Source organism: Balaenoptera borealis (assembly GCF_965194805.1).
Source record: "Balaenoptera borealis genome assembly, chromosome: 3".
Taxonomy (NCBI): Eukaryota; Metazoa; Chordata; class Mammalia; order Artiodactyla; family Balaenopteridae; genus Balaenoptera; species Balaenoptera borealis.
The window spans coordinates 149,505,459-149,518,209 of NC_138866.1; the positions used below are offsets into that span (position 1 = coordinate 149,505,459).

The 12,751-nt window shown below is 42.2% G+C and overlaps 1 protein-coding gene and 1 pseudogene across 9 annotated transcripts in view; one reads left to right on the forward strand and one right to left on the reverse strand.

Moving 5' to 3' along the window:
* Positions 1 to 12,751, forward strand: part of LOC309626986 (endophilin-A3) — a 651,420-nt gene that overhangs the window by 154,661 nt on the left and 484,008 nt on the right. The window lies entirely within an intron of this gene.
* LOC309627009 (actin-related protein 3 pseudogene) lies at positions 7 to 7,787 on the reverse strand (annotated as a pseudogene). The gene has a single exon. The product of its transcript is annotated as an actin-related protein 3 pseudogene (transcript).

Below are 12,751 nucleotides of genomic sequence, written 5' to 3' on the forward strand. Positions count from 1 at the left end.
ACAGCGGTGGATTTCTTTCCTGGGGGACAGTGGATGGAGGCCCAGGTTTATTTTGAAGGAGTAGAAGCAGGTGTAAGGAGCAACTGAGAAAATAAAGGAATTTCTCTTTTCTTGTCTTTTTTTCTTTTCCGCCTGAGTGGGCATTGTTAAATCAGGTATATTAAATGTACCTTTCATTCAACTCCATTCCACGATGTCTTGAAGCTGAACTTCCAGGAATTGAACCTCTATGGCTGTCGGTGGAAGGAACTGGGAAGTGCAGAGACTGGAGACCTGTATTTGAACAGTGGTTGTGCCAAAATGGGGGGGCTACTAGCCTCACCAGCTGGCTGTGGTGACTAATGGGGGGGCCAGAGGCTCACCATCAGGGGAGGTAGCAGGGAGTACTGGGAAGAGTAGCATCTGGGTTTGCAAAAACTAGGTTTCCCACGTTTGCCAAGAAGTGTGACTGGGAGAGTAACTTCACTCTCCTTGGCGTTGGTTTCTTCATCTCTAAACGGCGATAATGAAACCAATATTAGAGGTTCTTCATGGGCGTTTCCATTTATTGAACATTTTTTGTTTGTACAGACTGTAAGGAGGAACTTACGCGTATGTAATCTTCACAACCACCTGCTCAAGAAGTGGCTATTTTCATCATTTTAACAAATGAGAAAAGATGAACAGCCCTTGAAAAGTGTCTGGACCTAATTCCTCCCTGTGTCCCAGTGTTTGGCCTGAAGTCTCATTCACAAGTGTTATCAAATGAGAGGAGGCCCAGAGACGTAAAGGGATGGCCTCAAGGTCACAGAGCTTTCTCATCTTAGAGTGAGGGCTTGACCTCAGCAATTATGAAGGCCCCTCCATTTGTTGTGCCTTCCTGTGTGATGAACGTGATTGCTCAAGAATGAATTAACTGGGACTTCCCTGGTTAAGACTTAGCCTTCCAATGCAGGGGGTGCGGGTTCAATCCCTGGTTGGGGAGCTAAGATCCCACCTGCCTCTCAGCCAAAAAAACAAAACATAAAACAGAAGCAATATTGTAACAAAATTCAATAAAGACAAAAAAAATAACTATAGTGAGATATATACACCACCCAAATGATTCCTAAGCACTACGGAGGTAGAAATCATTAAAAAAAAAAAGAATGAATTAACTAATGCAGAGTCTGATAAACTAATTCCTCTGTGGAATAAAGAGAAAAGGTATACAATATTTTTGTTTGCCATCATAATTACTTTAAAAAGATAGCTGGTTAAAATGCAATATTAAATCACATTTGAATCTGTTTGTTTATATGTATTTTATTGTGTGTACCAAGTGTCCAGGCACTACCTAAGGAACATGTAGGACGTATCCAGTGAATGTCTGATACAGCAATGTATGCTGCCTGCTGCTTTGGCTGTTGGCCACTCTCTCCAACTTATTTGCACATGCTTGACAGTGTGCATAAGATGTGCGTGTTTTCCTTGCTTTTCTCTCCCTGTTCCCTGGCTGTTCTTGGCTTTGAAGCTGACATCCATTGCCCCGACAATTACTGTAGACCAGCAGACCATGCCACCCATCTCTCCTGGAATCTACCATCATTTCTTGCTTCTTGGCTATTTTTTATGGCTTCTTATTTCAGTTTCTCCTCTCTTCTTCATTCCTCCCAACCTCAACATGCAGTCAGTAAGTCCTGTGTAGATTCTACCTCCTAAATATTTCTCCCATTCACCCCTTCCTCTCCATCGCCACCACGTTACCCTGTTCCATGGGGGCTTATGGCTCTTGCCTAAGTGAACACCGTACCTGGTTGCCACTAGTATAAATTTGACTTTGTCATTCCCCTTCCAGGCCTTGCCATGGAGTCCCTACAGGCGTAGGGTAGACTCTCAGTTCTTTAAGTTGGTGTGTGATGGTTTCAGCTCTTTCTAGCAATGCTCAACCTCCGTTCTCCAGCAGCTTTGGGCTCATTCTGTCCTTTGCCTGTTCTGTTACTTCTGCCTGGAAAATTCTTCCCCATCTTCAGAGCCTGGAGAACTCTAGTTCACCCAGCTTCCTTTTATTCTTCCTCCTTCTTCTCCAAAGCTATTGCTTCCCATCACTGCTCCCTGAACCCTGGGTGTACACACATCAATAATGTCACTTTTGTTGTATTGAAATCATTTTGGTTACTTCTTAGGCCCTTCTACCAGACATTGCAAGCTGCTTCTCACACAGAAGTCTACTTTTTTATTAAAAATTTTAAAGGTTATTTAGTTTTAATTTATTTTCATCACTTTTTCTTCATGATCCAGATATTTTTAAATGCAATGAAAATTAACTTTCCATGATATGTCAGAGACTGGAACTAAAAAAAAACTTTTCAGACTGCAAATGAGTTATACAAATGAAAATATCAAGTGGAGATCCAGTTATCAAAATGAAAGCACTCGACATATTAAAAGTTAACAATTATTTGTTTAGAACACATAAAAAGTCAGTTTGCTACAATTGTTGGATTTTAAAGAACTGTTGCAGAGGTTTGAAGAAAATAGATTTATTAACTTAAAAAGAACTTGAAACAAGTATTCAAAAGAAATTTGTGCCTTTATTAGAATGGTGTTAGGCTTCAAAAATGACCAATTTAGGTAATCAAATGATTAATTTTTTTAATAGGAAATGACACTACAGAACTGCAATACTGGTCCAACAGTCTTGTTTTTACTTTTCCTTTAAAGCAAGAAACAGAATGAGAGTTAAACAGAAAGCACTAGCAAGTATCAGTTAATCCAAGATAATAGCTTCTTAGTGCCAAAAGCACTTGCAAGGAAAACCACTGGGGGGCACAGGGTATGGAGGCACTTCCTAATAACTGGAATCCCATGAGTGTGTGTGTCTATGCCATGTGTCATAGGCTACTTTGTGAATTTGTCCTTTACTTGGTCACTTTTCCCCTCAAATACTAGTTTTCCCGTGACTTTTTTCCCTCAAAGGATAAAAAGTATGAAATATAAGCAAGCTCTTGCATTTTACACTTAGAAATGTTCAGTTCAAGCGTTATGTATATTTATCGGTACATTTATAGTGTACCGATAAATCCCATCAAATCTTGGCTAATTCAATAATATAGAACCTATCAGGGCACAGAAAGAACGAACACCTGCTTCTTTTTGTTACACATACGATTCAAATACTGAATCTGAAGAAAAACATTTCATCATTTTGGCTCTCCTTTACATTCCCATGTTGATAAACTTACTAAAATATTCCTGTGTAATTGAGTGTGGTCCTATTATTTCAAGTCAAGTTTAAAATCTCAAAACCAGCCATCCAGGCAAAAAAGGCAATCAGAAAGATGATTTCTTCCTCATCTCCCTAACCCCAATAACTACGAAGTCAATTTTACATGATTCCAAACACTGAATAGTGATGAAAAATGCTAAGCCCAATTTCTTCATAATCCTTTCTGGTGTGGCATACGTGGTAGAATTCAGGTGTGGAAGCCGGCATGGATCCTCCAAACCAAATTGCCTGTGACTGCATTTTGGGTGTAATGACTTGTACATTGATAGGTTTTCGTGACAATCTACCACCACTCAGTTCCTCACTTAATTTCAGCCTGGCATCTATAGTTCTTTTCAAATCTCTTTGCAAGTGATGTCCGATGTCCCGGAACATGGTTGAACCTCCAGAGAGGACAATATTCTTGTAGAGAGGACGTCTGACATCAGTAGGACAGTTGTGAATTACTTTATCTACAACTTCTGAGATAGGTTGAGTAAAGCCTGGATTAGCAAACTCTAGATGAGAAAAATTTCAGGTCCCAAGAATCTCTCAATAACGAACACTAATGGAAAATTCTTTCTTTGAGATAGCACTGATTCCAGTATACTGTTTAATCCACTTTGCTCCATCTGTGTCATACTTGTTAAATTCTTTCACTAAATCTGGGCAGGCATAACTATAGTTTAAAGTTTAAAGTTTCCTTTAAAGTTTCCAAGGATTGCTCTGAAGGATTCTTACTTCTCCATCTCTCAGCAGTTGCTGAATAAATTATGTTCTTTTTCATCCTGTGTTTGGAATGTGCTTAACACAGCTGCCAATCACATACCCTTCAGTCACAGGGGTGGCATGGGTGACACTGTTTCTACTGTCTATTATCGTACCAATCAACAGATTGTTCTCCTCCTTGTCTTGAGGTCCAGGATGCAGCTAAGGCAAGAATGGCCTGTGCAGAAATGTACGAGCCTAGAACATTATTTCAGCAGTATATTCCCTGTTTTCTGGAGTATTCAGTGGAGGTTCAGTCAAAAAAAATGGTCTTCATGTTCTGCTCTTAAATATTTAAAGATCATTTGATCCATAAACTTTTTCATCAAGTCCCATTCTTCAACAATGCCATGGCAGATTGGCCACTTTTTTGCATATGAAGGTTTTTCTGTTGCTTCATCAGCAATGAAGAAGTCTAGGTCATCAACACCTTTCATCACCCTCCTTTGAGCTTTCTCATCCTTTTTTTTGCTGACTCCTTAATAGCAATACCCTGTACCATAGTCCAGCACACAGGCCGGCAGCCGTCCACCATCTTCCTTGTCACCTGCTGCCGCTGCAACTGTCTGTTTGGTGCTGACTGGGGCCAGGGTTGAGCAGCGGGAGATAGAAGCTATTTGACCATCCACAGCTGGCCACTGTCTGTCATGGGGTGAGGGATGGAGATGGGAAGCAGAAGCAGAGGCAGGCTTGGTCAGTGGCTACCACTTCTGCAACCCAGGCAGGCAGGCTGTCCTGGAATAGAAGTGCTTGTTGAGTGACTGAATGACTGTGTATGCTTACATTCTTTTCTCATGAATTCAAGCTTACAACTTTTATAGAAATTGGAGGTTTCCAGACTCTTTTTTTTCTTTTAATTTTTATTTATTTATTTATTTATTTATTTATTTATTTATTTATTTATTTATTTATTTATTTATTTATGGCTGTGTTGGGTCTTCGTTTCTGTGCGAGGGCTTTCTCTAGTTGTGGCAAGCGGGGGCCACTCTTCATCGCGGTGCGCGGGCCTCTCACTATCGCGGCCTCTCTTGTTGCGGAGCACAGGCTCCAGACGTGCAGGCTTGGTAGTTGTGGCTCACAGGCCCAGCTGCTCCGCGGCATGTGGAATCTTCCCAGACCAGGGATCGAACCCGTGTCCCCTGCATTGGCAGGCAGATTCTCAACCACTGCACCACCAGGGAAGCCCGGGTTTCCAGACTCTTAATAGCTGAATCATTGGGGTGTGGCACCAAAATTAAAATATTCTTTTATTGTATTAGTTTGATGTTTGCCTCTGGCATCTACTTTGTTTTGAGCTTTGACTTTCATAAATTAGGAGTCGGGACTTCTTCACTTCCAGGAAATGTTATCTTCATATCCAGGAAAAATGTTTTGTAGTCAATCAACTAATCATTCCATGAGTATAATCATAATGCTAATTAGCTCTATTTCGTAGAAGTGCTGGGTACTGTGCAAAGTATTTTTAGAGCATCTCATTTCATCTCCTTGATACCTCTACCAAGAAGGTACTAACCTATAATGGAAAAGAATCTGAAAAAGAATACACACACACACACACACACACACACACAGACACACATCTGAATCACTTTGCTGTACACCTGAAGCTAACACAGCATTGTAAATTAACTATACCTCAATTAAAAAAATGATTATTGGAAAAAAAGAAGGTGCTAGTCTTACTTCTCCTTTTATGAGGGAGGAAATTAGGCTTGGCAAGGTTAAGTAAAACTTGCTCAAGGTCATACAGCTGGCAAGTGGTCTTGTAAGGACTCAAGGACAGGCCTTGAGTGATTCCAAGACAAATGCAGTACAGTACTTGTCACCATTGCATGAGATAAATCCGGTGCTACCCTCCAGTCTCTTCCTCATGATTTTCAGTCTTCGAATAAATCCAAGGTGTCTTTATCATTCATTTGAACCATATGTCACCTATTTAGCCTCTATTAAATAGAAGCTCTAAATCAGGAGTTGGCAAACTGGCCTGTGGGTCAAATATAGCCCATTACCTATTTTTTTTTTTGCACAACCTGTGAGCTAAGAATGATTTTTACATTTTTTTAATGGCTGAAAAAAATCAAAAGAATTCTATTTTGTGACACCCAATAATTACATATGATTAAAATTTCAGTGTCCGTAAATAAAGTTTTATTGGAACACGCACCCAAGCCCATTTTCGTGCATGCTGTCTATGGCATAAAGCAGAATTGAATAGTTATGACAAGAGACAACATAGAGCACAAAGCCTGTAATATTGCTCTCTGGTCCTTTACAGAAAATGTTTGCCAACCTCTGCTCTGAGCTGTAAGTCCAGGGAATTTACGTATGCTGGTGTGCAACATTTCTGCAGCCCTGGACAGAACACTAAAAACGTTTTGTCTGCATCTGCAATTGGGTTGTGTGTTTTTTGGAGGATCTCCAATCATTTAACAATTCTGATTCATCCTGGTGACCTGGGAAGGGCCTCGCTCTGGAATACATTCTTACTTTGTAATTCAGGAGACTTGCGTACCCCAAAGTCACTTCTGGTAATGCCTCACTGTCTGTCACACACCAACGAACTCCTCTATCCAGAGTTTACAGTGCTGGTGAGGAATGGCCTTGATGTGTTTACTCCGATGGGGACATAGTGTTTTCTGTTTACAGGTTGTTAGGCATTTTGCCATGTGCCGCATTGTAATTCCTCACCAAGGAAACAGTGCTTAGTCCCCTCGCTGGGTTCCCTCCACTCCCATCATCATTCTCTTCTTGTTTTAATTATTCCGACTTTATTTTGCCTTCTCCTTTGCTTCATTTTGAAAGAGTCCCAATTTGCTTTTCTTGCCAGTTCTCTACTTGCTTTTCCCAGGGCTCAAAAATGATTCTTGAGGGTGATGTCATTTTCATGTTTATCTTTCCTCTCTAGCATGACTTTGATTAAATATGTATATTTTAATTGGTGAGCTGTGTTCTAAGGGAGTTGATCGTTGCAAGGTCCATGGCCAATTTCAGCCACAGTTAACCTGAGTCGATTTGTACAATAACAGTGGAATGTTTTGGCTTCTATTGCAGTAGGAGTGGATCATATATGTTGTGTAGGCTTTTCAGAAACTTCATGCAGAAATTATGTGAACCAGATGGTACCCTTTTGAGTTGCCAAACATGCATATTTTAAAGAAATGTGGTGTATCTATTCTCCGTGGTAGATTTAGATGGGGGTTCTTTGGGAATGGAAATTAGCTGAAATAGCCATAATTGAAAAATTCTTGGAAGCTTATCATCAAAATAAGGAGTGTAATATCAGAAGACCAGCGTAGATTGTTAAGGAACAAATATTATTGGATTTATTTAATTTACTTCTCCAAGGACGAAAAGCCCTGTAGTCTCCATGATATGTCCTTTCTTTGATAAGGCTATTGATTTGTTTATTGAGATCTCTTGAGGGCATTTGGGGCAGTGAGAAAAGGTGGGTACGAGGCAGGGGAGATTGCATGGGACCAGAGAGTGAGGGCCAAGCCATTTAGCCGAAAGCTAATGGGATGGGGTGACATCACTCTGAGAAGACAGGACCTGGGACAACTTGCAGGTTAAGGAAGGGGCAGAGCCTTGGGAGGACTGCTGCTGGGTTTCCTCTGAGCAGGTAGGCGATCTCGATCAGTCGTAGTTACCTCTAAGCATTGACCAAGCAGGGTTTGCAGAGGAGGAAGCTGGATCTCTCCGCAGGTAAGATGAAGAGCATGATGGAATCCAGGAGCCCCACCCAGGTAGGAAGGAGAACGTAGCCGACTTGGCTCTCTGCACTGGCACTTGCTGGGGAAATGCTTCTTTTTTTAAAAAAAAAACCTGAGTATTTTTCTTTTTTTTAAGTTTGTTTATTTATTTATTTATTTATGGCTGCATTGGGTCTTCATTGCTGTGTGCGGGCTTTCTCTAGTTGCAATGAGTGGGGCCTACTCTTTGATGCAGTGTGCGGGCTTCTCACTGTGGTGGCTTCTCTTGTTGCGGAGCATGGGCTCTAGGCGTGCAGGCTTCAGTAGTTGTGGCGCATGGGCTCAGTAGTTGTGGCTTGCGGGCTCTAGAAGGCAGGCTCAGTAGTTGTGGCACACAGGCTTAGTCGCTCCGTGGCACGCAGGATCTTCCCGGACCAGGGCTCGAACCCATGTCCCCTGCATTGGCAGGCGGATGCTTAACCGCTGCGCCAGCAGGGAAGTCCCTGGGGAAATGCTTCTTAGTGCCTCAGTCTTCTTACCTGTGAAATGGAGATAACTCTTCCTAGGGCTAATGTATTTATTTATTATTGTTTTTCTAACACCTTTATTGGAGTATAGTTGCTTTACAATGTTGTGTTAGTTTCTGCTGTATAACAAAGTGAATCAGCTATATGTATACATATATCCCCATAGCCCCTCCCTCTTGCGCCTCCCTCCCACTCTCCCTATCCCACCGCTCGAGGTGGTCACAAAGCATCGAGCTGATCTCTCTTTGCTATGTGGCTGCTTCCCACTAACTATCTATTTTACATTTGGTAGTGTATATATGTCCATGCCACTCTCTCACTTTGTCCCAGCTTACCCTTCCTCCTCCCTGTGTCGTCAAGTCCATTCTCTACCTCTGTGTCTTTATTCCTGTCCTGCCCCTAGGTTCATCAGAACCATGGGCTAATGTATATATGAAGCTTACATAGTATCTGGCTCAATTCTAACTTGGAGGGTTGTGGTGAGGATAAGAAGTTACGTATCTAAAGTGCTTTGCACATTATACGGTTCAATAAATGGTGATTTTATTATAATAATCATTTAGAAGGGAGTTGTGTTACCTGTTGGTGAAGAGTTTGGGTTCAGAGTCAGGGAGACCTGGTTGGAGTCCCAGCGCAACAGTGTAATAGTGGTGTAATCTTAGGCAAGCCCCTTCCCTTCTGTAAGCCTCAGTTTCCTCTTCTGTACAATGGGGAGAAAAACAGCTCCAACATGGTGGACTCAGGGGATTAAATGAGCTAATGCATTTGAAGTACTTAGCACAGGGCTCATCACGTAATAAACATGCAATAAACACTAGCTGTTAAGTTTTTCCGCTGGCCTCCTGCCTGGGACAGAAAATCAAACTCTGCTCCTTAAAGCAGAATTTGGCCAAGCTTCACCCTCATAAGGTCCGTGTGTGAGAACCCACTATTGGGTCCCTGGGAAGCAGAAGGCCTGCTTGGGTGATGACTTAGGTCTCTCAATTCCCCCTCAACCCCTCCACAATGCTACACGTTTCCATACTGCATACATTAAGGTCTGCACTTAGTAATTTATGGTTTAAGGGCTGGGTGCATATTTTCAGGATCCTTCAAAGATGAGCACATTTGGGATCAACACTGAAGGAACCCCCTTGCTGCTTCACTTACAGTATAGGTAGTATATTCTGGTGGTTAGAGTGTTTGGGGGTGGGGGGTAGTGCAGCTGGACTGTGTATATTGTTTCCTTGGTTTGAAGGTTCCCGTAAGCAGACTTCGAAACAGGAATTTGTGGGGAGGCAGCTTTTTGGTTGTTGTTGGTTTTGAGATGATGCCGGGAAAACCAGTTGGGGAGTGGGGAAGAGAGACGGGAGAGAAGGAAGCCAGTGAAAGGTGTGCTACCAAATTAGTGACCTCTGAGGGCACCTGGGGCTCAGGCTTGCCGGGGAACTCTCAGAGACAGCGTGGAAGCCACCTCAGAGTTATGCCAACCAGAGGCAGGAGGCTGGGGCGTTTATCTACCACCTGCCCTGCCGGCATTGGCTGAGGGCTGCTCCTGGGAGCATTTGATAGCCACTAGCTACACATGGCTATTGAGCATTTGAAATGTGGCTAATGCGACTGTGATAGAATTCTAAAATGTTATTTAACTTTAATTCATTAAAATTAAAATGTAAATGGCCATATGTAGCTAGTGGGTATGGATTGGATGGCACAGCCACCATGACGTTAGACACCAAGTGTGTTTTGTTTGCTGCTGTGTTCCCAGCCCCAGTTTCACGTAACAGGCACTTAATATTTGTGGAAATAATGAAGTAACTGGAGGAAATCTCTGGCAAGGTTTTCTTTAATTGCTTTGCCAATGGTTCCTTTCCTCTTTGTGTGTCTTCCCAAGTTTAGGTAAGGCACTCTACCATCTTCATTAGTAACTACCACGAGTGCTCTTTTCGGGGCATCTGTGGGACTTCCACCCTGTGGCCCTTTATTTATCCCATTGTGTGTGCCGGTCTGACCAGTGAGTGAGGGATCCATCCATCCTTGCTTCAGGCATTCTTGCCTGCTTTATGTTTTTCAGAAATTTCTCAAAGCTGCTGCCAGGTAGATTGGAGTTACCCCAATTTGCAAAGCGGATCTAGATGATTCCAAATTTTATAGTCCTTTGGTCGTTCCAGTTGTTCCAGCACCATTTGTTGAAGAGATTATCTTTGCTCCATTGTACTGCCTTTGCTCCTTTGTCAAAGATCAGTTGACCATATTTATGGGAGTCTACTTGTGAGCTCTCTGTTCTGCTCCATTGATCTATTTGTGTATTCTTTCACCAATACCATGCTGTCTTATTTAACTGTAGCTTTATAGTAAGCCTTACAGTCTGATAACCTCAGTCCTCCAACTTTGTTCTTCAGTATCAATCTTGGCTATTCTGGGTCTTTTGCCTCTCCATATAAAACTTTAGAATCAGTTTGTCAATATCTACAAAATAACTTGCTGGGATTTTGATTGGGAGTTTTTTTTACCTTTATTATGAAAAAATTTAAACATATAGAAAACTAAAGAGAAAAATACAGTTAATATCCCGACCCCATCACCTGCATCTCACAATTGTTAACATTTTGCCACCTTTGCTTCATCTTCCTTTTTTCCTGAAATACTTTAACAGACATCATAACATTTTGTTCCCAAATACTTCAGTGTGCACATCTGAAAAATAAAGGCATTTTTCTCCTTAACTATGCTACCGTTATCACACCTAACAATGATTCTTTATATCATTCAATGCCCAGCCTATATGCAAGCTTCCCTAATTATTCCCAAATGTCTTTGGGAAAGAGAGAGCTCTGGACTCTTCTTCATCTTATAAGGATACCAGTCCTTATCCATCCTCCTTACCTAAATGTAATTACCTCCCAAAGACCCCACCTCCAAATAACCATCACATTGGGAGTTGGTGCTTCAACATATGGATTTTGGGGCTGGGGAGACACAAACATTCAGGACACAACAATACTGTGCACAGATATTTGAGTACCTTTTCAGTTCTTTTGGGTATATACCTACGAGTGGAATTGCTTGGTCATTTTAAAATCTCTTATAATCTAGAAGAGTTCCCTTCACCTCTGATTTTTTTCTTTTTGTTCTTTTTTCTCTCATGACGTCAGTTTGTTGAAATGACCAGGCTAGCTGTCCCACCTTTGGGCTGTGTCTCATCGTGTCCTCATGCTGTTTTTCAGCACATTCCTCTCGGCCCCGAATTTCCTATAATTTGGCTATGATGTTTTAATTTTCTCTGTGGTCTCTTCTTTCTCAGTTCATTCTGTTGGATACATTTGCCTCTTCTATTTTGTACGTGGCCTATTTTGGAGGAATGTGCCCTCATTTCCTATCGCAGACCCAAAGCAGTTTTTACTCTTCCCTGCAGTAAAGTTATGTGCAAGAAGGTCTTTGCTCTTATTCCTCGAGGAACTATTTTTGTTCTCCTATGCTTCAAATTCTGGTCATAGGCCTCAGACTGTTGTGTTTCTATTTACTTACCCATGAATAAGCCTAGTGTTGGCTCCTGGATGTGATACACTGTTCACTCACAGTGCCCTCCCTGTCCTCACCGACTGAGGCCAGCGGCTGAGCCGGTGTCTCCAGTGGGACAGTTCTGGTCTGTCACACATCTCGGGCAGCTGTTTTTGGCTGACATAGCTTCTTTTCCCCCCACTGTCCATTTTCTGACAAGTGATAAAATGGACATTGGTCCTGCAGGGTCTGAGGCCACCTCTGATCAAACTTTCATTGCGTGAAAATGTATACCTGCCTGCAGGCACTCTTCCAAGGTCACCCAGGAATGCAGTTGGTCTGGTCATCTCTGCACCTTACTGGGTTGCTCCCTAGAAGCTGTTGCTTCAGGACGGATGAGACAAGAAAGTTATTGATGAGACATAGGGACTCGACTTCTTCAGAAAGGGGTTCCCAACAGTGTCAGGCTGGTTATGTGCTTTGGATTGAATCCCTTAGAGTTTTGTGGAGGAGCAGCCAGTGGGGTTAGGGTATTGATGAGGTCACTGCTAGCCTATATGGTGCTCTTTGTGAGTTAGAAAAAGGCACCTTTTCCTCAAGACCCTGACTTCCATGTGCGGGAACACTGTGGTATTCTACATACTGAATTTGTTAGAGCAGGTCATGGGATTGCTACTTACTAGAAAACTGTATGGTAAGCACACAAGTCTACAATGTCTGTGATGGAAAGGGTGTGTTCTCTGAACGATGAACTCAGTTTCACACTGCAGCCACTTCTGGTTTGGGGGCTGATGTTCACTTGTCAGTGACTATATACCTGAATTCCTTCCCATCAGTGGAAGATCCTTCTGATTTTGGTATATGGTAAATGCACTCTTATCTTGTCCAGACCTATTGCTATTTTTAGTTTTCATGGGGACTTTAGTGAGCATCTAGGCACTGTTAGTTATCTGCCTCCCCTGACCCAGAAGACTGAAGTTGACTTTTTGACAAAGATCCTGGCCAGTTCTGAAGCTATAATGCCGTGCACCGGGGTTGAATGCGGTGCCCTGAGAGTCCAG